This window comes from Motacilla alba, chromosome 4A, assembly GCF_015832195.1.
Source record: "Motacilla alba alba isolate MOTALB_02 chromosome 4A, Motacilla_alba_V1.0_pri, whole genome shotgun sequence".
In the NCBI taxonomy this organism is placed as follows: domain Eukaryota; kingdom Metazoa; phylum Chordata; class Aves; order Passeriformes; family Motacillidae; genus Motacilla; species Motacilla alba.
Genome location: NC_052045.1, coordinates 3,006,316 through 3,028,059, shown reverse-complemented (window position 1 = coordinate 3,028,059; position 21,744 = coordinate 3,006,316). Strand labels below are relative to the sequence as shown.

Genomic DNA, 21,744 nt, shown 5'->3' with positions numbered 1-21,744 from the left:
GACAGTCCTGCCATGGCATGTCATGCCCAGAGTCACCAGGGGTGGCCAAGGGCCTTTCCAAAGTCTCCCTTGCTCAAGGACAGGCTGGGCATTGGTGTCCCTGGGGGACTGGCAGTCACCTGTGTTTTCATTTGGTTTTTAATTCCTCTTTATTAAACTTTGCCTTCTCATGTGAGTTTTCTTGCTGTTGCTCTTTGTTCTCTGCACCACCCTGGGAACAGGGGGTAGAAAGTGGCTGTGCCATCCAGGGGACAAACAAACCCCTTGGAGGGGGGGGGGTTTGTTTGTCAACAAACCTGCTGGGTGGAACAGGACCCTGCTGATGTTCTTTGGGTGGAAACCTCTAAAAACTGCCCCATCCAGGCCAACTGTCCCAGCCAACTTCTTCCTGATTTGACATTCAACTTTCATGGTACAAAATTCCTCCTAGCAAAGCAGAACCCAGGATAAAGTAGTGAAAGTCAGTATATGCAGAATCATAAGAGACAGATCAACGTTTTCTTTTATGTTCAAATGCACATTTTTAGAGGAAAATGTACTGACTAAATCTGGAGCTGCAAAATAACACCATTAATTTTTTATTTTTTTTTGCTTTGCTATATGCATTTCAGAGCTTTTGTGTAGCTACTTCACAACTTGACAGCTACCTTCATGATATTTTTAATTAAAAGACAATAAACACTTCAAAGAACAGCTAGCCACACTGCCACTTTGCAGCTTCCTCTGTTCTGCTCAAGCAACGCCAGGAGCTGCACACCACTGACACCTTCCTGGGATGAGTGGTTCTCTGAAAGCCTCCACCATCTACAGCATTCTCAAATTACTAAACTGAAGCTTTTGGTGATTTTTGGTTCTTCTGTTTGCTCCTGTTGGCACCAAAAGGGACAATCTTCAGAAATAATTAATTATTGAGTCAAGAAACACAACTGCAGCAGCACAGGCATTTCACATTCTCACTTCAGGTTTAGTCTTCAAAGGAAAAGGTTGATTCTCTCACATAAAATACACCTCTTCAGTTCTAAACCATTTGATTCACTCTCAAAATGAAGAAGTGTTTGATACTTCTCTCTTAAAGCTATCTTAATTTTTAAATATTTTTGGTAATGTAGCCAGACACCAGGAATTTAAATTCTATCCAGCAAATTCTGCAAATGGTAAATTGATTTCAGACTCAGCCCAGGAGTTTGATCCCCTCCTGCCATTCAGCCAAAAGGATCAAAAGGCCATTTATAGAATATTCCCAATGACCATGGGGATAATAAGAATGATACCCTGCTAATTCCCTTTGCCCAAAGGTGAAGGAGGCAGTTAATACAGACCCAGGTGAACTGCTTTGAGTCCTGCACTTGGAGTTCTGTGCCACTTTTGGCAAGAAAAGTGAAGTCAGCATTTCAAACACTGCACCATTCTTTTTATGTGACGCATATTTTCACCAACAATAGTTTATTGAAGTATAAGAATCAATTCCTGCTTTCCCATTCTGGCTGCAAAAAAAAAAAATCTCCTAATTCCTAAATTACATTGTTCCTGCCCACTGCGTGCTAAAAGCAGGTTAAGTGAGATTAGTACTGAAAACAGGTTAAAAATAGATTCCTACACCAGAGAGAGATGGATTTAAATGTTATATATTCTGAAGGAGGAGCAGGGGGAGAGGGGACTAAGAGGTCTCACAAGGGGGATTACATTTTGCTACTTAATAAAATATTGAGTGACAATCAATCAAGCTGGAATATGAGGGAAGCAGAACTGCTCTTTTAGGATTTTTTTTCTTCAGAATTTGCATTCCTTTCTGCATGCTTGGGAGACACACGTGTGTTGGCTTTTTAATGATTAGAAATGGCTTTGATCTTGACTACTTGAAGGAACACGAAGATATAAATAGTGTGAGTGGATACAATTAATCCCAGTCATGACAAACAGAACAAAAATCCAAGATAAGCTTTTCTGAAATTTTCAAATTCACCTTCAGATGTTGAGTCTTAAGCTGGTGCCATTCCTACAGGAATGATCTATGGGAAAGGTCAGGAACACACCACGTTCCGGGCCCCAAAACACCACCAGGGCCAGTTTATCAAAGATAGAGCAGGAAATCAGAAAAATCAGCTTTCTGCTTGAGTGGCTGCCACTTTGCTTTGAGGGGGATGAGGGAGCAAGGAAACATCCTTCCTCCTGCAACATCACTCCCAAAAAACCCAAATAACATGGGACGGCCAGGTATGACAATGAGAATAAGCCCCTGATGAAAGGAAATGCCACCAGGAGATAAGAAGGGCCCAATGGGCAGGGCTTGGTGGGTATTGGTGAGGTGTGGATGAGGAATTCTTATTAGAGGAATTTTTATCCAGACAGCTTCAAAAAGTGGCCCTAAATTGTCACTGAGATGATGACATTTCCTGTATCTGTGTGAGAGGGCAATAAAGTGAGAGGATCAGCTGTTACAATTAAAAGAGGAAATTTTTAAAGGCAAAATACAAAAAACAAAAAACAAAAAACCAGAAAACTCTACAAGAAAACCCCTTTATTAGATCTTGATTTCTCATCTCCTCAGTGCAAGAGCCCAGAGCTCCAGGAGACGCCTGGCCCACAGAGTGGTAACTTTTAAAATCCTTTTGTCTTGGGACAGCATTGGTGAAACTGAGCTCTCAGCTCCTCAGGGGCATAAGATATGTAAAATATCAAATAAAACAATATAAAATAAAATATAGGTGTGTGTGTGTGTGTATATGTATCTGTGTAATCTGATCTAAATCCTCAACCTCCTTCTTTTCAACAGCAGCTTTAATGCATGAGGTTGATTACTTCCAGTGAAACTATAGAAAATTAAATGCCATATCAGAATTAGAGGAAAAAGAATGGACCAATTGCTCCAACAATTAAAGGAAAATTTTAGAGAATTCTGCTGCATTTTTCATTATTCAGTTGACTGAAGGACAAATTCTTCTTCCTTCCCTTATGAGCTACCCTGTTCTTTTTTTATGGGTTCTTTGTATTCAGGGGCTATTCAACTAAGAAAATTAACTTGCAGACTAAGTACAGTATGGCAACGAAAAAGAATTAACTCATCAGTGAAAAAAAATCAAAGCTCTTCTTTCAATCAAAACTGCCAAGTCATGGGAGGAAAGACAATATAACGCCATAATGAATATTTTTGGTAGTTTCACAGCAAAACACATGAAGAAAAAAATATTAATTAGTTACTTTACCTTACCTCCTTTCTACTTTTACTGCATTCCCACACTAATGTCTTTAATTTTAAAGAGAAATATAAAACCACAAAGCCTACACCCACTCCTCATAAGCTGATGAATGTGTAGACTGAAACAATTTCATTTCTAAAAATAAAATAAATAATTATTTGGACCATCCCTATGCAAGCTATTTGTTAGAAAAGTACTTTCACTAATTGCAGTTTGAAAGGAATAGCACACAAAATAGCTGTGCTGGGTCTTGCTACCCAGGGAATCCTGTATTTCAGTGATATCTTTCAATGCTAACCACGCTTGTACTCAATGCAGGAGCAAAATCCCTTCATTAAGTTATTTGTGCAATCTTTAGATATCTCCAACAAATTATAAAGCTTTGATCTTCTAGAAAACACAACAGATAGGCAAATAAGATGCTAATATTATGGGATTGTTATTTTTAAACCATTTGAGAAAACTTCCACCCACCCAAGTGCACACGCATCAGAGAATGCTGCATCTACAAAATTAGAGTTCAGCAACCCATTGCCAAGATGCTGGAATACAAATTCCTCTGGTTCACTCCCAAATTCCTCTAAAGACCAAGTAATACTTTTAAATTTTCTGTAACAGCTCCTTTTACTTGGGAAAATGGAAGGAAGATTTGCATCTGATGCATCACTAACTTTCTCCTTGTTATTGGAATTGTCTTCCCAAGTCTCCCTGACTGCACCTGCACCAGAAGAGCCACTTGGTAACAAAACTCTGAGAAGCACAAACAAAACCAAAGTTCCAAACCAAACAAGTATGCCAAACAGAAAACTGAAGGGCCAGCAGAGCAAACAGACAAACAAACAATTCCAGCAGCTTTATTTGAGCAGCTCTTGACTTGGATCAACCCCTGGGAGCATCTGGAAGGAACCTCTCTGTCTGATCCACAGCACCAGGATTTCCCTCAGCCCAGCTCCCCAGCTGATCAGGTTTCCTGGCTTTCAGATAATATTCCTCATCCATCTGGAGCTGTCTCTACAAAGCCCTAAGGAAGTTTTGCAACATCATAAAGGGTAATTAAAAATGTTCTCCAAACAAGGATCCCCTTCAGGGAGCAGGATGAGGAGAAACTTTGCTGTGTGATGTGCTCACAGGCAGAATTGTCACCAGCACAGGCACTCACAGTGCCTGACAGCAATAATAAAAAACCTTCTAATAAAATATACTTCATTTACCAGTTTGCTGAGCAACTGATGGCCCTGATGAATCCCCTAAACCTAAGTGAGTAGATAGGGGTGCAGCTGGATGGTGTTTGAACATCCTGTGACAGTGGGATAAAACCAGATAAAGATATAGATAAAGGAAAGATAAAGATAGATAAAGAAAACCCAAGCCCTGCATTTAAGTGAGATGATGACATATCTGTGCTGGAAGTTTGGAGTCAATTTGAAAAGAATATTGAAATAAGTGTATTTATAAAGCAAGCCTAACAAAGGAAAACACAAAGCTACCAGCACCCTCCCCCCCGAAAAAAACCACCTCCCCTCAAAACAACAGATGATATAAATTAAATCTCTTTTTTCTCTGAGGAAATGTGCTCTAACCCTGTTCAGGGCAGAGCAGAAGGATTTTAGCCCTGCAGCTGACAATGCATGGTGCTTACCTGGCCTGCTCTCAGCCTGGCAAAAAGCCCTGTGTGCCTCCTGCAGTTGTGTGGCTGGCCTGAGACTTAAAATTCCCCCACTGCATTTTACAGCTTCAAAAGTACAAAACTTTAATCTTTGACAATTAGAGATTAACTCTGCTGCTCGTGGAAGGAGAGGTCATGGCATGAAGGGTACAAACAAATCACGTATTATGCACATGGTGGCTCTCTAACATTAAAAGAAAGCTTCAAAACTATATATTTATAGATCTTCTGTGTACTCCTTGGGCTCAGGATTTCAACTATCTTTTGCAATTAAATCTATCAAACTTCAAGCTCCCAATTAAAAATTTTCAAATGCATTATGCTCCAGGGTGTCTGAAATTAAAAACCACTTTACATGTTTGTCAAGTTCTCTTGTAATTTTTCCAGGGTTGCTCTTTCTGCTGTGATAAGTGCTGCCAACCCCTTTCCATTTATGTGCCCCGACAAAGGAGAAAATAAACAAAACTCCTTCAGACAGCTCGTTCTGAATGATGGGGTTTTGTTTCAGGCTGCTCTTACCCTTCCCAGACATCAATTCTGGGGATAAGGAGGGACAAAGAGGAACCAGGGGATGTCTCCATGTGGCCACTCCTGCTACAGCTCCAGGAGAGAGAAGCTGGAAGCAGGAATGAAATAATTTCAATTTTCTTTTATTCCATATTCTTTGGTGGAGAATTGATTAAAAATGGTGCTGGCCTGCTCATTACAGGGTCTTGATCCCTGTGTTTTCCTTGAGCATGAGGATACAGCCAGTTCCTATTTTTTCCTAAGCACATGTGGAAGGACAAAAACCCACAACTAATTCTGAGAAGTCACTAAACCTTTAGAGTCTGTTTCCTCAACAAATTCTTCTTCTGGACCTGAATGCCTCCTAAAGGATGGTCCAAGTAAATACATCTACAGATAAAACAAGTTTATTTCTGCTAGGTCCTGGAGTATTCCTGAAATAAACTCTTTCATGGGGGTTTTGTGGCACATGTCCTACCATGGAAATGAAAACTCTGGGTCTTGTGCTCCCCACCCCTCACTAATGATCAGCACAAGAGAGATCCTTAAAATAATGTGGTTTCTTAAAAAAGGCTATGGAAGGAGACATCCATTCAAAGACATGTTTCTCAATTCATATGAGTATAAATTTACAAAAAAAAAAAATTAAAAAAGAAAAAAAAAGTGACCAATATTGTTTAGCCACCAGTGGGCACTGAATGGAAAAGTTCCAGTGGGAGAGGCTGAACAGCTGCATTGGAACGGCAGGAGCTGCAATTCCCTTTTTCCCTCCAATGGCTTCACTCACCTCTAGAGTGAAAGACTTCAAAAGACTTCAAAACCAAAACCACTGAGGATGAGTGGGAGAGAAAATGATCCAGCTAAAATCTTCATTTGCCATGGAATAACTCTGTAGGTAACACTTTTAATTAACTGATTTAATTTCTGTTACCTTCAATGCCTAGTTCATCTTCAACAGGAACAGACACAGACTACAGAGGGCCCCAAACTGGCATTTCCCTGTAAATCCAAAATATTGTGTATTTAGGAGACAAATAGCAGTTAAAAGAGAAATATGAATGCAGTTCATATGAAAATAGAAAAGTCACGTACTGGGCATAAAAGAAATATGCAGAGCCTTAATTATGAATTACACTCAAATTGTATAATACTAGGGGCAGATCACAATTCTATATTTTTCTCTTTCCATCAAATATTTAATGCAAATTTCCCCCCCCCACACCATAAGTTACATTTTGCCAGCAATATTTACAATGTATCTGTAGTATTTTGCTTACTTACTTTTGCAAAAACAACCTGTTTTGATATTACATTCCTACCACAGGCCCTTGGAAATCAAAACATGCTCAGAGAGAATACTAAATATGTTTCCAGATATCTGGGCCTGATTTTTCCTAGTGAGGAAGCAACTGGAAGGGATGACAGGAGGAAATGACCTGTCAGTTGCCAGAAAAGAACTTTAAACCAAGTCATGCACTTGCTGTGTTTATGATGACAGGTCAGTTGTTCCTTTGGGTTTGAGGGATGTGTTGTTTTTTTTTCCTGCCACCAAGATACACATCTTGTATTTTAATATTATTAGACTGCATAACACAGTGCCCTCTCACTAGTAAGGGAATTCATTTCCTGAATGCAAACTAGATTGCAGAAGAGGTTAATCAGCAGAATAGAGAATTATTCATTTCGTGTAGGCTATGGATTTAACAACATGCACTTGTTTCTCTTTTTGGCTCTTGTCCAGATACTCTTCTTTGTACATGAAGCTTTGGTTCCCAGCACACCAGTCAATTGTTGGAAAAAACACAAAATGTTCTGAAACCTCCTAAAAAGAGAGAACAGCAGCACCAGATAGAACACACTTATTGAACAAGCTCCTGTTCCTCAGAGAAACCAGTTTTATTTCACTTCTAGCATGACTCCAGCAGAAAATGACTGACCATGGCATTAAAGGTTGCACCAAAGCACATGTTTTGGCCAGCTAATCCAACACAACTCTACATTTTTATCAACATCCTATTGCATGATGAGCAAACTGTCAGCCTCACCGTTTCCTCACAGAAATTAAGTTAATCTACATAATCTTGATGAGAACAACTCTGAAGTTTAGGATTGTATTTGTAAAACCAAGTTACATCAAGCAGCGGGGGAAGTTCCCCTCTGAGCTGCTTGCTCCTCACCCCAGACTGGAGAGAGATGAAGTGGAGCCCCAGCCTGCACTGGGGCACATCAGGAGAGAGCTGAACTGGACTCCAGGAGAAGAAAAGCTCCTCCAGCACTTCTCTGCTTCCCCAGGAAAGGCAGAGAAACAACACAGCAGCACATATCTGGGGGTCTGCACATGCTGTGCATCCAGAAGCACAAAGGAACAAACACTTCCCTCTGCCTCTCTCTTTAAAAAGATCCAACACATTTCTTTTTATTTCAGGCAGCTGAGGAGTGTTAGAACTAAACCAACAGCTTTTTAAAACTCTAAATGTACTAGAGAACACTGGGGAACTGAAAAGCACCATATCCTTGAGGAAGGGAAAATACAATATAAATCCAAAGCTTAGGAGCAGGGGAACATCATCAAGATGATGCTGTTTTAACCTAGGTACAAGCAACTTCTTTTATTTATATCACAGAAACACTGAAATGCAGCTTTTGAGATGCTGGTCTAATTCCAACTGTATCCACAGTTTTTAAATCTCACCTCTTCAGCTGCTGATTTGGGATTTCAGCACTGCAGAGCAGCCAAGTTCAGGCGAACAAGAGAACAAATGCTTTCAAGACTTCCTGTTCTGCTTGACTTGCTCACTTGGAGAAAATTCAAACCAATAAAAGAAAACAAAGGGGTACTTTTTTTCCCAGGCTATAGTTGCTCTGTTTGACTGATTCCTGACCATCCTATTAAGAAATCTTCCAAGCTTACCAGCAAATGCAATAAACAATAATACTTCAGGAATTTGTTCTACAAACTTCTGGCCTTAAAAAGTTTATCCGTAGTCTCTGGGTTGGTGAAATACTTTCAGTTTTCTTTCATTCCACATTCTTTGGTGGACAATTGCTTAAAAATGGTGCTGGCCTGCCATGGTTGCTCATTACAGTTTCATCTGCTTGTATTTGAGGTTTCCTTGTACATCAAGCTCACCCCTTATCGGGCTTCTATCTATCCCCCTTCTCAAATCTTCTGCTGAGTTTTCTCCTCAGTGCAAACCCCAGAACCAGCACTGATTTCAGGAAGGATTTCAGGGTGGTCCATGCTTTAAGGAACAAAAGACACTGTTCCAGTCAGACACAATGATTTGGTTGTGCATATATTTCACGAAATGCTTCTCTAAGGGTTGCAGCAGGATTTCTCTGCAGGAACACAGTCTTTTTTTGAGCTCCTGGAATTGAGGAACAGCTACCAGTGGCTAACCTGTACGCAGAGGCATTTCCCATGTACTGCTTGATAGTCCCAGAGTTTTGTGGATTTATTGTCAGGAATGAGATGTTGATAGTCCCCCTTCATGGGAGATGCAAGTAAATATGTTAACTGATCTCATTTAAATAAATCAGTACTAAGCACTTAGGTGAAACTCCTCTGTATAGCTCAACCACAGCAGAGGATGTCTGGTGCTGCCCCCTGAAGGAAAGCAGCCAGGGAGAAGCCTGGAGCTAACAGGTGCAATTCCTGCAAAATTCCAAAGGTGCAGGTAGAGACAGAAGCACCTCAGAGAGCTGGGGCAGCTCTGCACCTCCTACAGCAGCACAGCCCTGTGTCCTCCCAGAAAAGTTGCAGGAGGAATGCCACTCTTCAAGGAAATAGAAAACATTTTGTTCCTTTAGAAAGAAATGAATTGCAGAAAGAAAATCCCCCAGCTTGCTGTCACTATTCCTCAGCCAAACAAGCAGCAGCTGACACGAGCAGACAGGAATATCCCTATCCAAGCTCAGCTCTGAGCCCTAAGGGCCTTCCAGGACCCAGTAACTTGTGACTTTCAGCAGGTTTTCTCATTGAGGGGAACAAATCTCCTCGCTGCAACTACTCATCTTAAAGAGCTTGCAGGAGTTCTAGTTTCCAGGCTAAAAGAAGTGACATTTGACAAGTTATTCCTCAGTGAAGCATAACTGGCAGGGTTAGTCGGTCACTGGTGAGCTTGTTCCCTAATTGCACAGGGGACAAGGCTTTGCTTCCTGCATGACAAACTCACCAGCCTGGCCAACGCGATCCTTTTCTTCAGGATACAGCTCTGCCCTGAAGAAAGCACCAGTGAAACACAGAACCTGACACACAGAAAGCTTGAGACAGCGGGGAGATTAAACTGACCTATTTGTTTTTCAAACCCTGTGTTTTTATTCCTTATCAGTGAAATGTGTGGAAGGCAAATCCTGACATGGAAATCTATTTAATTAGCTTTTTGGACAGAAATAAGTTCTTTCAGCATAAAAGAATTTTGCTAAATTGAGTTTTTTGGTTTTTTTCTTGTACAGAAAATACAACATTTTGTAATATTTTTTCTCATTTTTAGTGGAAACCCACCGTGGATACAGTCCTTTATAGGGATGCAGTCTTAACACTGCCACCTCTGATGAATGCCACAGCTGGCACAGAAAATCACAATATTGCAACATCAAATGAAAATGAAGGGAGACATGTCAGAGGCAGTGGTACCCTGTTGTAGTAGATTAAACCAGCAGCTGAAATGAGTAGTTCTGTAGAATTTATTTGTACTATTTTGTCTGTTCCTAATTATCATTAACCTGAAAACTATGACATTTTTCACTGAGTGAAAAGCCATATTTAAATACCTGCTATCTCCTTTTGGACTGACAGTGCCATGTTAACCAAACAGGTTTTCCAAGTTTTAAGAACAAATGCAACATTTAGACTTTTCAAGGACATAAAATGCATTCAGCTCTTACTTCCCATTCAAATGCCTCCATGCACGCTGTCCATGAGACTGAATTCAAATGGCCATTCTGGGTGCCAGGTCAGCTGTGTCTGCCTTTGAAGTTCCCATGAAGAATAACAATTCCAGCTTTTGTCTGCCTACCGGACAGGCTTCCCAGCACAGCTGAGCCAAGGAACAGCTCCCAGAGAGTCAGGGCTGCAGAGTGTGAGCAGCACACACTGGGGAACGGGCTGGGAGTGCCCCAGAGCTGCCCAGAGCTGCCAGAGCGCTGCAGGTTCAGCAGGAGCAGCTCCTTGGCCAGGCTGGCAGGGGCTGGATCTGCTCTGGAATGTGGAGCTGAGGCTCAGCAGCTGATCAGGGTGGGTCTGGACTGCAGGAGCTGTGACAGAAGGGGAGCTGAGGGAACAATTTCTTATTGTTCCTCCCTCCAGCCCACACAGGCAGCACTGGCTGAGGCAGGAAGGTTGGGGCAGAGATGTGTGATCTAAGCACTATGCCTCCTTCAGCTGATAACTCACATTCCTGCAGGTCCTGACTGCTCTTTATGAGCCTGATGAACATTCTCAACCAAGTGAAAAAGTGCCATGATTCAGAGGAGGAAAACAAAAATTATCTACAAAGCTGGAGCCACTGCCATGAGAAAGCATCAGACATGAGTGAGGTTACAGGGCGAGTCACAAGCTGTTCTGAGAGAGGATATCTGCATATTTCTGCCCAGGATCAGAAAGGAAGGGACACAAAATAAAAAACTCCTTAGTGGTTTTCAGAGAAGTTTATTCTGAATGGATCGAGGCCACCTAACTGTCACAGCTGGCACAAACTGCTCAGGGTTTATAATGCTCCTAAATTTCACAGGTAAGCTGGATTACAAGAGCACTAACCCCTTTTTTAACTGTGTACTTCATGTAGTATGAGTATTATCTTCAATCTAGTTTTGACTGGATTCCAAGTTTTCTGTTATATGAGCTTTACATAGCTGAGTCATGTATTCTCAGTGTTCTCCCGACCCTTATCACCCTTTTATTCTCAATTATATTCACTCAAAATTCACAAATAATTTGGTGACATTTAGCAAGCCATCTCAGCATCAGAGTGAAAGTTTTTTCAAGAAAGCAGTTGAAAGAAAATGATAGTGGAAGGTTATCAAAAGAGAAAGAAAAGTGCTTTCAATATCCAAGAGTACACAAAACAATTCAGTCCAAACATCCTAAAATACTGAGATGCAAGAGATCAGTTGTCATGTCAAAGGAAATTGGACAAAAATGTATGGATGAAATGGATGAAGATATTTTAAGAAAGAAGGGATTTCTGGAGAAACTGGTGAAAGGAGGAAGACAGCAAACTATTTCTGCTAAGAAATGAGCTAGTGAATCTCTGTTCCATTAGTATCCCTTTAAACAATGCTGTCCCACGCTCTCTGCTTCAAAACAGGGCTAAAAATTTACTCAAAAGGGCTGAGATAAAGAGAATGGTTCCTGCCTTTTCTCTCATGTTGGTCTTGTGTTAGTTCTTTATTCATTTATTCCCCTTTTTCTCATTCAATCTAAAGTAAAAGCAGCTCTGAGAGAAAGAGTGTTTGCTCAGAGTAAACCTTGTATCAGGAACTTGGAATGTTCAGGGGCTGAGAAGAAACAAAGGCTCCCAGGAAGAGAAAACAGTAATAATTCATTTAATATGTGCTCCAGATCCTCTGCACGGCGCATCAATAGGAGCCTTTTAAAACTGAAAATTCATCATAATTTTGTATCTCTTTTCCTTTCTGGCCTGTGTGAATCATCACCCTCTTTTGGACTAAGAGAAGGCAATATTATCCACACTTTGTAGGGGAAATACAGAAGATTAAGTGTCGTGCCACAAATCAAACAAAAGTCTTCAGCAGAGCTCCTGAAGCAAAGTCTGGCCCTTTAACCATGTGATAATTTCCCTGTGCCAGGCATTTAATTTTTACCCCAGCAGCTCAGAAGCTCCCATTAGCACAGAATTCACCCCAGCACCTGTCAGCAGTGGAAGGGGAGGAGATCACAGGTCATGGAGGGGATCCCATCCTTCTCCTCATTCCCTGCTTTCCCTTCAGTGAGGATGGGACAGGGCTCCAGAGCACTGCTGAGGGAGCTGAGAGGCCAAGAGGAAGGGAAAGAGCACACAGCACATTGCACAGGCCACAGAGATTTCCAGCACACAACAGAGGAAACTTTTGTAGTTTTTGCCTGACACAGAGCCCAGTCTGGACCTTGGAGATAAAGAGTGTGAGAGACTTGAGGGTGAAGACATCACAGGACGGGCTTCTGGAGAATTGCCACTTCATCTTGGCATGCATTCATTAGATTTTACACCAAGGTGACAGAGAGCATTAATCTGAGCTTCTAATGTTTTTATAAATAATTTTCCATTGCTATTCTCAGGCGCTGAGTTCTGAACTGTGCAACAACTGGCCTTGCTTTCCATGCTTGCACTGAGACTTCATGTCTTTTTAAAGTGACTCCTGCCCTGTCCTTAACCCTTCAGGGACCATGGGCTGATCTCACCCAGGTAAAAATCTCAGCAAGCAGCAGCATAAAATGTAATATTTGACAGGGATCCTGCTAAAGCCACTCAGGGGAAGGCCAGGTCCCAGAGCACACTGCTGCACCTTGCTCCGAGGCTTTTCTCTGTACAGGTGTAACAACATCACTCCAGTGAGGATTTTAAAGCCTGTTTGCAGGGTGTCCTTGACACAAGGGTAAAGGTGTGAAATACCATCCTAAGAAACCCTCTCTTCAGGTATTCCAAGGTATTTGTGCCTTGGAATCAAATGAAAACCAGGTTAAGAGATTTTCCTGCAATATGATTTTGTTATTAGCATGTTGTTGTTGTCTGCTACTGAAATAATCCTTCCAATGCTGCACGTGGGTGGGGGAGATGGTGCTTCTGCATTTTCCTGCGTGGCTGGGCTCAGATTATTTACACACCTTTCTACCCCGCCTTCTTCCAAGTCCTGTTCCCAGTTTTAACCTGTGGATACTGATCATATCTGCCCAGAGAATCCTATTAAAAATCAAAATACCTTTTCTTGGGTCCATACAGATAAGGTTGATCCCATACAAATAGAAGCTTCTCTTTCTGACAGAAAGAAATTTTCCTTCCATTAAGTCCAGGCTTCAAAAATCAGTTTTAATTTTTGAAAATGCATTTAATAATTCTCCCCTGATTTAAAAGGACAGAAAAGTAATGTACTGATTAGGTATGTGGTCACCTCAATGATTACTTCCATAACATCAGGGTACATGAACAATCAGCCACAGGAGTCAATTTTGTATGCTAAGCAAAAGTTATTTACAAGTGCTGATTTATAAACTTCATATAAAAAGGTGACCAAAGTAAAACTCAGAACTTCAAAACTGTGGTCTAAGGCATGCAGGTAAAGTCTAGAATTCTGAAATTTTGTCTTCATAACATCCAAGTCTGTACGGCACTCCTTTGCATATGATTATGAATTATCAAAGTAAATTTTTTAAACTTCACAGCAGCGTAGCAAGTGGCAGACCAAGTAAATTTCAGTATTTTGTAATATTTAGGCTTGAAACTTTGAGGTATTTTGCCTTATTATTGTTATTTTTATTGCAAGATTTTAAGGTCAGGTAAGACTATTATGTCATCTGGTGCAGCTCCCTGCCTATCACAGCATCAGCTCCCAGCCAGATCTGTCTGTGAGGAGCTGGGAGAGGCAGCAGCACAGCTCTCACAAAATGTCAGTGCCTGAGCTGGCAGATACACCAGCAGCTCCTGCAGGGGAAGGAGCCTGATCCTCTGATGTGCCTGAGATGAACTCACAAATGCCTAATACCCCTCTCCATTCCAGGAAGGGACTACAGTTTCAATTTGCTATTATATTATATAGCAAATATTATATATATCTATATCTATCTATCTCTCTCTCTCTCTCTCTATATCTATATCTATATCTATATCTATATCTATATCTATATCTATATCTATATCTATCTAATCTATATATATATATATATATATATATTTAATATCTATAATATATATATTTGCTATTATACTGTAATCTGGAAAAACACTTCCCTGGCCATACCTTCCTTTATTTGATTTCTGTGTGTGTTCAGAACCATTCCACTGATTTATATGCAGAGCTCTGTAAGTTTAAAGAGCACATTCGTGTTTAACAGGCAGACACACGTGCATACAGCCAATCCATTAAAATTCAACATATTGACTCAGGAATCTAGCAGATTCCTTATTCTGATTGCACTTTTTCTGAGAGAAGATTAAGTGAGGTTTCTTTGGTGACAGGGAAAGTCCAAGAGAAACCCCCAGAGTGCAGTGCAGTGCTGAGGCTCCAGCGTGGTGGGGGACTGACACCCCTGACTCCTGCTCGCTGAACAAACAGCTGTGCAGAGTGAAGCTGTGCTTCCCCAGCTGTTCCTTATCCCCAGCCAGATGCTCCCATCCTGGGGGCAGCACATGGAACCTGTGACATCACCTCCTCTCCTTCAGCACTGCCTGGTGCCTCTGCTCAGTGTCACTGTCACCTGGCCTGAGGGGTGAGGTGACATGGCCCCCACGTCCTGGTGGTCCTTCTCTGGGCTACCTAAAAGCAGAGGCCAGACAAAACTAAGGGAGTAAAAGCAGTTCTATTTATTGAAGGGCCTTCAGGTACATTTAGGGCAGACAAAGCCCCCCAGGGGCTACGCCCAAAAATAGATGATGGTTCACGATGAAGGTTTTCATACTTCTGTAAGTTTGGGGCATTTGTATATTGGGGGTTAATTTTCTAATTACAGCTTTGGGTAATGAAGTCATTTAGCCCCAGTTTGCTCCCCTCAGACTCATTTTTGTTTCCATCTCTCAGGGCCTGAGGCAGTGAGGTGTCCTTGATTGCCTGGAGAGGGATTGTTGTGTCTGCCCAAAATGGGAAGACAGCATCTCACACTCTGTATGAAGTTGGAATTATGCACTAAAGAACTGCAGGATTACAAAGATATGAAAAATAGAAAAGCTCAAACCCTAAGGCATCACTGGGTTAGTTCAGAGCATCAGAACTGGGTCTGCTGGAGCTCCACGGGCAGATCCGTGATCCAGCCTCATCCACACAGGGACAGTGCTGTGAGCTCAGCCAAGCGCAGGGAACTGAGCAGGAACTTCCCACCTGGCTGAGAGAACCGTGCCAAAGCCAGAGCTCACAGGTGGAATTTGGGGAGATGCCTGTGAAAATCCCAGCCTGCCTTATGTCTGCAGAGACAGCACTCGCTGCTGAGTTAATCTGCTTCAATGCAACTTTTAGGTGGGTTTTGCTGGGGTTTAAGTGAGGTCAGCAGGCAACTGGAGCCTTTCTGTAGCATGAAACTGCTTTGCTGCCTGCCATGACCTCTGAGGGTCTTTGGGCTCAGAGTTAAAGCAATACCATATCCCTCTGCCCCAGTGATGGAAGGGCCTGTGGCAAGACAAGGCTGGTGTTTCATGAACTTCCACAGTTAGTTGTTCTAATACCAGTCTCTGTGGGCAGCAGGTATTAGATATTTCCAGATCAAAAAGTTATTTTTAATCTAGCAATTAATCATCTTCTCAGCATAACATGCACAGTTAAAATCTTAATGCCGAGGTATTACCAAATGGGCCTGCACAGATCCTCCCTGCTCTCACAACACAAGCCCAGTCTTTGAATTGCTTGATCCAGACTTAGTGGGAGTGATACAGGTATTACTGGGATACATCATGCAGCTAATTAATGCACGTTACTGCTCCACAGTATTCTTCCCTTTTCTTGGCTATTCAGCACCCTGGAGCGGCAGCAAGATCAGCAGCTTGTCCTGCCACTGGCTGCAGGCAGACAGATCTCACTTATTCCACTGTTTATGGCAGTGAGGCTTTCCTCTCTTGAGGGGTTTGTTATAACGTCAATAAAAGTTTAGATGGCCTCGGAAAGAATTCAACAGAGAACTAAATGCCAAAGCCAAAGTTAGGGCAGAAAATGCCAAAGCCCATCCACGGGGGAGAGGAAGTGTGGCCATTTCATCCTTCCCATGCACAGTAATAATTTAATGTTTGAAAATGCATTTAAGAATTCTCACCTCATTTAGAAGAACAGAAAATTTAGGGCGTGTCACAGAGCAGGCTGCAGGACAGAGGAGCACCTGGAGTTAATATCTGAACACACTCGTGGATGGGAGAAGGGATCAGGCAAACAAACAAACAAACAAACAAACAAAAAACCAAACAAAACTCCAGGAAGTGCAAAAAAGAGATGTAGAAACAAAGGATTTGGTTGTATATGAAAAGGACAACCAAACTAACAGAATTAAAAGTGCAGGTCAGTAGATGGGACTGAGGCAGGAGAATTCTTCTCCCTGTAGCAGGAGAACACATTTCAGTTTTATTCATATTTAGGAGGGGTTTTATGCCCAAAGTTTTTGGGGCTTAGTTTGCATTTACCAGCTTGCTGTACCAAATATTAATGAAGACTCTCTCCCCTCTGTAGGCATGAAGTTTTTTGTGGACACGATGGCACAAGAAAAAAATAAACATTATATATTATCTAAACAACCGCAGCTGGAGCTGTTACAAATTCACAGTAAAAATAATTGCTTTTAGTTATAAATAACCAAGACACCTCCATCCACACTGCTCAGTGGATACACACAAATACAACATGCAGAGCACACTCATCAGTGGAAAAAAGAAAAGTACTCCCTGTTCCAGGCATATTAGAAGATGAAATCAGAAAAGCACTGCAAGAAATATATTGCTATAAACACCCAAAGGCAATTGTTCCAGTATATCACTTTAACACAGAAAATGTCAGCAACATCTGAAGTTTTCCAGATCACCTCAGAAAGTTTCTTAAAAGATGCCTGATATATCATAATGAAGAATGACAACATCTCCATTGCTGGCAGAAGTGGTGCTGAATATTTGCTGTGTGGTTTTGAGTGGAAATATTGGGATCCCATTTTTCACCTGATCATATATTTTTCTGTTCAGATTTTTTTAAATATACAAATAAATAATTTTTTTTTAAATTCCAGTCCCTTAGCATTATTTTTAATTATTTTTGCTACATGGTATTTTACTCAATGCATTTTACTAAGAGGACTGAAATTCTGAGGCAAGGGCTTGACAGGACATGATTTCCTGAGGGAAGAACAAGAATAACCTATTGGTAAAGCTGAGATTCCTGCCCTGGAAAAAAAAAAAAAAAAAAAAAAAGCAGTAACTGAATATGAAGGAGCTCCTCAATAGTTCTTTAAATATGTTCATAATTCCATTAATTTAAAATTGTAGTATTCATCAAACTATTTTAGAGTCCCAAAAACAACAGGACCAACAACATTCTCAGGACCTGTAAAAGTCATTTAAGTTTTTTGTAACCTTTCAGTCATTTTTATCCCATTTTATCCATGCAAGCACTGTGCTGTTGGACACAAGTACAGCAAACACTGCCCTTCTGGGAATGGCTGGTGCAGGAAAGGTTCCACACACACAGACCCAAAGGATACACATATAGGATTAAATTCAACAGCACAAAGGAATAAACAATTACTGGGACCAAAACTCAATTGCCTATGGTATGAAATTGCTAAAGTAGTTCTGGTAGAATTATAAATAAATCCTGTATCAGAATTTAACTCAGTCCATGGACTATTCCCAGTGGAGAGTCTGAATTTTTTCAATCTGTTCTGGAAGCTCAGAAGTTGATGCTGTGAACACATTGTGTTCCATGCCTCTGATTTATTAGCACAGCTCCAGCCTCTCAGTCCATAAATGAGGGTAGCAGGGGTGGGGTGATCATCCCCAGTAAATGAACACTCAGAATGCTACAGGTGTGTGCTCACATCTCCCTTTACACTGCTGAATGGGGCACACCACGTTCAAAGGCAGCAGGAACCCGCTGCCAACCGTCCCAGCACAGTTCCAGAAACAAGCAGCAAAGTCCCTTGAATGCAGCAAGGACGTGTCAGGAAATCCCAGAGGAAGAGGATTTTCCAGCAGCAAGAGAGCTGGAAAAACTGCACTGAGATGGTCAGCATGGATGGGTCTGCTTAAAGCACATTATCAGTAACAGAGGGGGGGCATTTGCCCCCTCCACTACTCCTTGCTTTGTAAGGGAATCTGGAACCATCATGGAATGACCTGGATTAGAAGGGATGTAGGAGATGCTCCCATCCCACCCCTGCCATGGGCAGGGACACCTTCCACTGTCCCAGGCTGCTCCAGCCTGGCCTGGGGCACTGCAGGGATCCAGGAGCAGCCACAGGACACCTTGTGCCAGGGCCTCCCCACCCTCACAGGGAAGAATTTTTCCCAGTATCCCATCTAACCCTGCTCTCTGTCAGCCTGAAGCCATTCCTGGCCCCCCAGGCCCCTGCCAACAGCCCCATCCCATCTTTCCTGCAGGCTCCCTTCAGGTACTGGAGGACCAGAACTGGATCTCCACAAAACTTCTCTTCTCCAGACTGAACATTCCCAGCATTTCCTCACAGGAAAGGCGCTCCATCCCTCTCATCACCCTGGTGACTCCTCTGTCCTCTGTCCCCCTTTTTGGACCCTTTCCATGGTAAAGCATTAATGTCCTGACTCGGAGTTTTCAGAACACAAAGCTCACTCTTGCTGAGCCCAGAAATCTCTTCACAAAGAGAACCTGACTTGAACGTTCTGCAGAATCTCCTTCTGATCAACCTTTCCCTGCAGCACAGCCACCTGCCCCCAGCCCTGCACACACAAAGAACTGCTGCGTGGACCTGTTGGCTCACCTTGCTTTTTCTTTCCACCTTCACCATTGTTTGCCAGGGTCAGACATAATTGGGTGAGGAAGAAGCCCTTACAACCACAAATGGAATTAAAAGTCAGCAAGTAGCATTATTTCTATACATTTCTATATTCTCTTACACTCCAGGAAAAAAAAAATCAGAAAACAAACTAAAAATCATATTTTTAGCTCAAAATGTGTGTGAGGTAGGGACATATGCTTGGAAGCCTTTTGAAAAACTTAATTAAAACTGTTATATAAAAATACACTTGACAACTAAATCAGCATTAAAATAGTTTCTAGGAGATAAATAATTTACAGATTTTCACAGTTAACAATCTGGTTTCTGGAAATAAACTTCACAGTTTACTATAAAATGATCAAAGAGGGATTAGGTAGCTATTCAATTTACTGGAAAAACGTTACACCATATCAATGAGATTGGGAAAATGACTAAGGAGCTGAATATGTTAGAGAAAATGTAATGAATCTAAACAGTAATAGAAATTCACTGGGTATAGAGTCATTAATGTTAATTTTATGAATATTTAAATCACCAAAGGGAACAAATTTCCTGGCACTAAAGCAGATAATGTCTAAACAGTCCAAAAGATTTAATTTCTTGAAAGTTTAACAGAGCTGTTTTGAACTCTGAATTTGCAGATTCTTAGCAGTGGCACTGCAGTGACACAATGATAATGGTCAGATTTCTGTTATTGCAGTTTACCAGGAGAAATCCCATTTGGTGTCTAAATGACCCCTCAGGACATGAAGCTACAACTCCCCTTTTCTGATCCCAGGAAGGAATTAACCAGAGAAGAGCAGTGTGTGGGTGTGCTGCACATGAGATTTGTGATAACGCAGCTGATTCCACCCCAAAACAGCTGAGTGAATTTACAGGGGAAAGAATTAAGAATATTTTTTCCTTTTGATCCCAGAAAACTTAGTGCTTTTCTCTGAAACAACAAATAATGACTGGGAAATGGGAATCCTCTTGGTCTTCTGTGTGTTCTTCTCCATTTTCTGCATCTTGAAACACAGTAACAGCAGGAGACTGGATGTGCACACAATTCAAAATAGCTCTTTTACATCTTAGGATTCAATACTGTCATGGAAACTTCTTTTAATATGAGTTTTCTCTTCTTTTTTGATGGGAATCTCAACAATAATTTATCACTTATAATGTCACCTTTGGAAAATTATGGTTTTATCCCCAATTATCTCGAGTTTCTTTAGGAAGGATGTTATTTTTGGTGATCATCAAAACCGTGCTTGCCATGGTAGAGGAAATTTGTTTCTTGATTATGGAAGTAGAAAGGAATTTATATCAAATTTATTAATATACATTCAAGGTGTACTTGGCAATCAGTCTTACCCCGAGAAAATGATTACTTTAGAATCTCAGAGGTCATAAAAAAACAAATTTCCAACTCTGAGCTGCAAACTGAAAATTAAAGAAGCACAACCTGAAAATACAGGACCAGGAAATGTTGCATACTCACACCAATGCATCTTTAGGAATGTGGGGATTGTGAATGTTTGGGATGATGGCTAGCAAACAGTATGATTAGCACCAGCCTCAGCAACAGCAAATTCATACCTCCTAATGAAAAAGGACATCCCAAAAGACCTCTCCTGCTGTTTCATGCTGGGCACTGCAGTGACATTTCCAGGCAATTTATGCTGCCATTTTTTGTTACAACAGCTGCCATCATCCCTGACCCAAACCCACCACAGGACTGAGGATCTGGTGTCTGATCACAAGTCCAAGCTTTGTAATAGACTTTGCAAATCAATTTTAAAAAAAATAAACTTCGCTTGCCTGACATTCCAATTTATGGACCTGTTTCCCTGGAGGAATGGATTTACACATTCCATGCTCAGCTCTTCCCCTCAGCTCTAAGCACCCTTTTTCTCTCTTCCCAAAGAATTTTGTGGTATCTTCATTCACTAGCATTAGTCAGCAAGCAAGAAAATTATTACTATTATTACTTCCTGAATAGAGATATTTGGAAATTGCTTTTGAAGCCTTATTTCCTGCTTTTTAAAACTTATTATAACTTAGGAACAGCAAGAAACATACTGAAATTGAAATAGCACGCACTGAAGTGTATTGCAATGCCATGAAAGTTTCTTGTTAAACCTTTAATATTCTAAATTTATGCCACTAAAGTGTCTGCCTGCTTTCATTTCCCCACATCTTCTACTTGAAGACAAATGTGGGAAGAGAATAATTAGTTTCTATTGTAATGAACTGTAAAATTTATAGTAGATTATTAAATTGAGAAGCATAGAACAATATTATCATTAAGGATTTATAGGTTATGAAATTCAAATTATATATATTTCATAAATTCTCTCTGATTTCCATCGCTATTATGACTTTACCAAATGTCCTTCCTGTTTCTTATTTCTATCTGGCATCCTCCCACAGGTGAAGGGGATCTTTCATAGATTTAAGGATAGAAAGAGGAGTTTTTCCCTGTGAAACTTTGCTGGTTTTGCTCAAGCAAAGCATGTTTTGTGGTGGTGCAGGTGAGATCTGCAGCTCATACACAAACCCCTGCCTTGGCTCCGTGTTTGGAGCCCCCTCCTCAGAAAACGTGATTTACAGTCGTCACAACAGCAGGAACCTTTCAGCAGAGCCAGAGAATTCCTTTATCCCAGAGAGAAACCAGCACATCTTCCAGAGCACTCCGAGCTCTCCCTGCAGCACTTCTGACAGGTGCAGGAGTGGGTTTAGCTGAG

General features: G+C 41.2%; 1 long non-coding RNA gene across 2 annotated transcripts in view; it reads right to left on the bottom strand.

Moving 5' to 3' along the window:
* Positions 1-10,611, bottom strand: part of LOC119695173 — a 138,457-nt gene extending 127,846 nt beyond the window's left edge. For both annotated transcript variants that reach the window (XR_005255076.1, XR_005255075.1), the window contains exon 1: positions 10,258-10,611. This is a non-coding gene — a long non-coding RNA (uncharacterized LOC119695173). The remainder of the gene's footprint in view (positions 1-10,257) is intronic.
* Between the last annotated feature and the right edge of the window lie 11,133 nt (positions 10,612-21,744).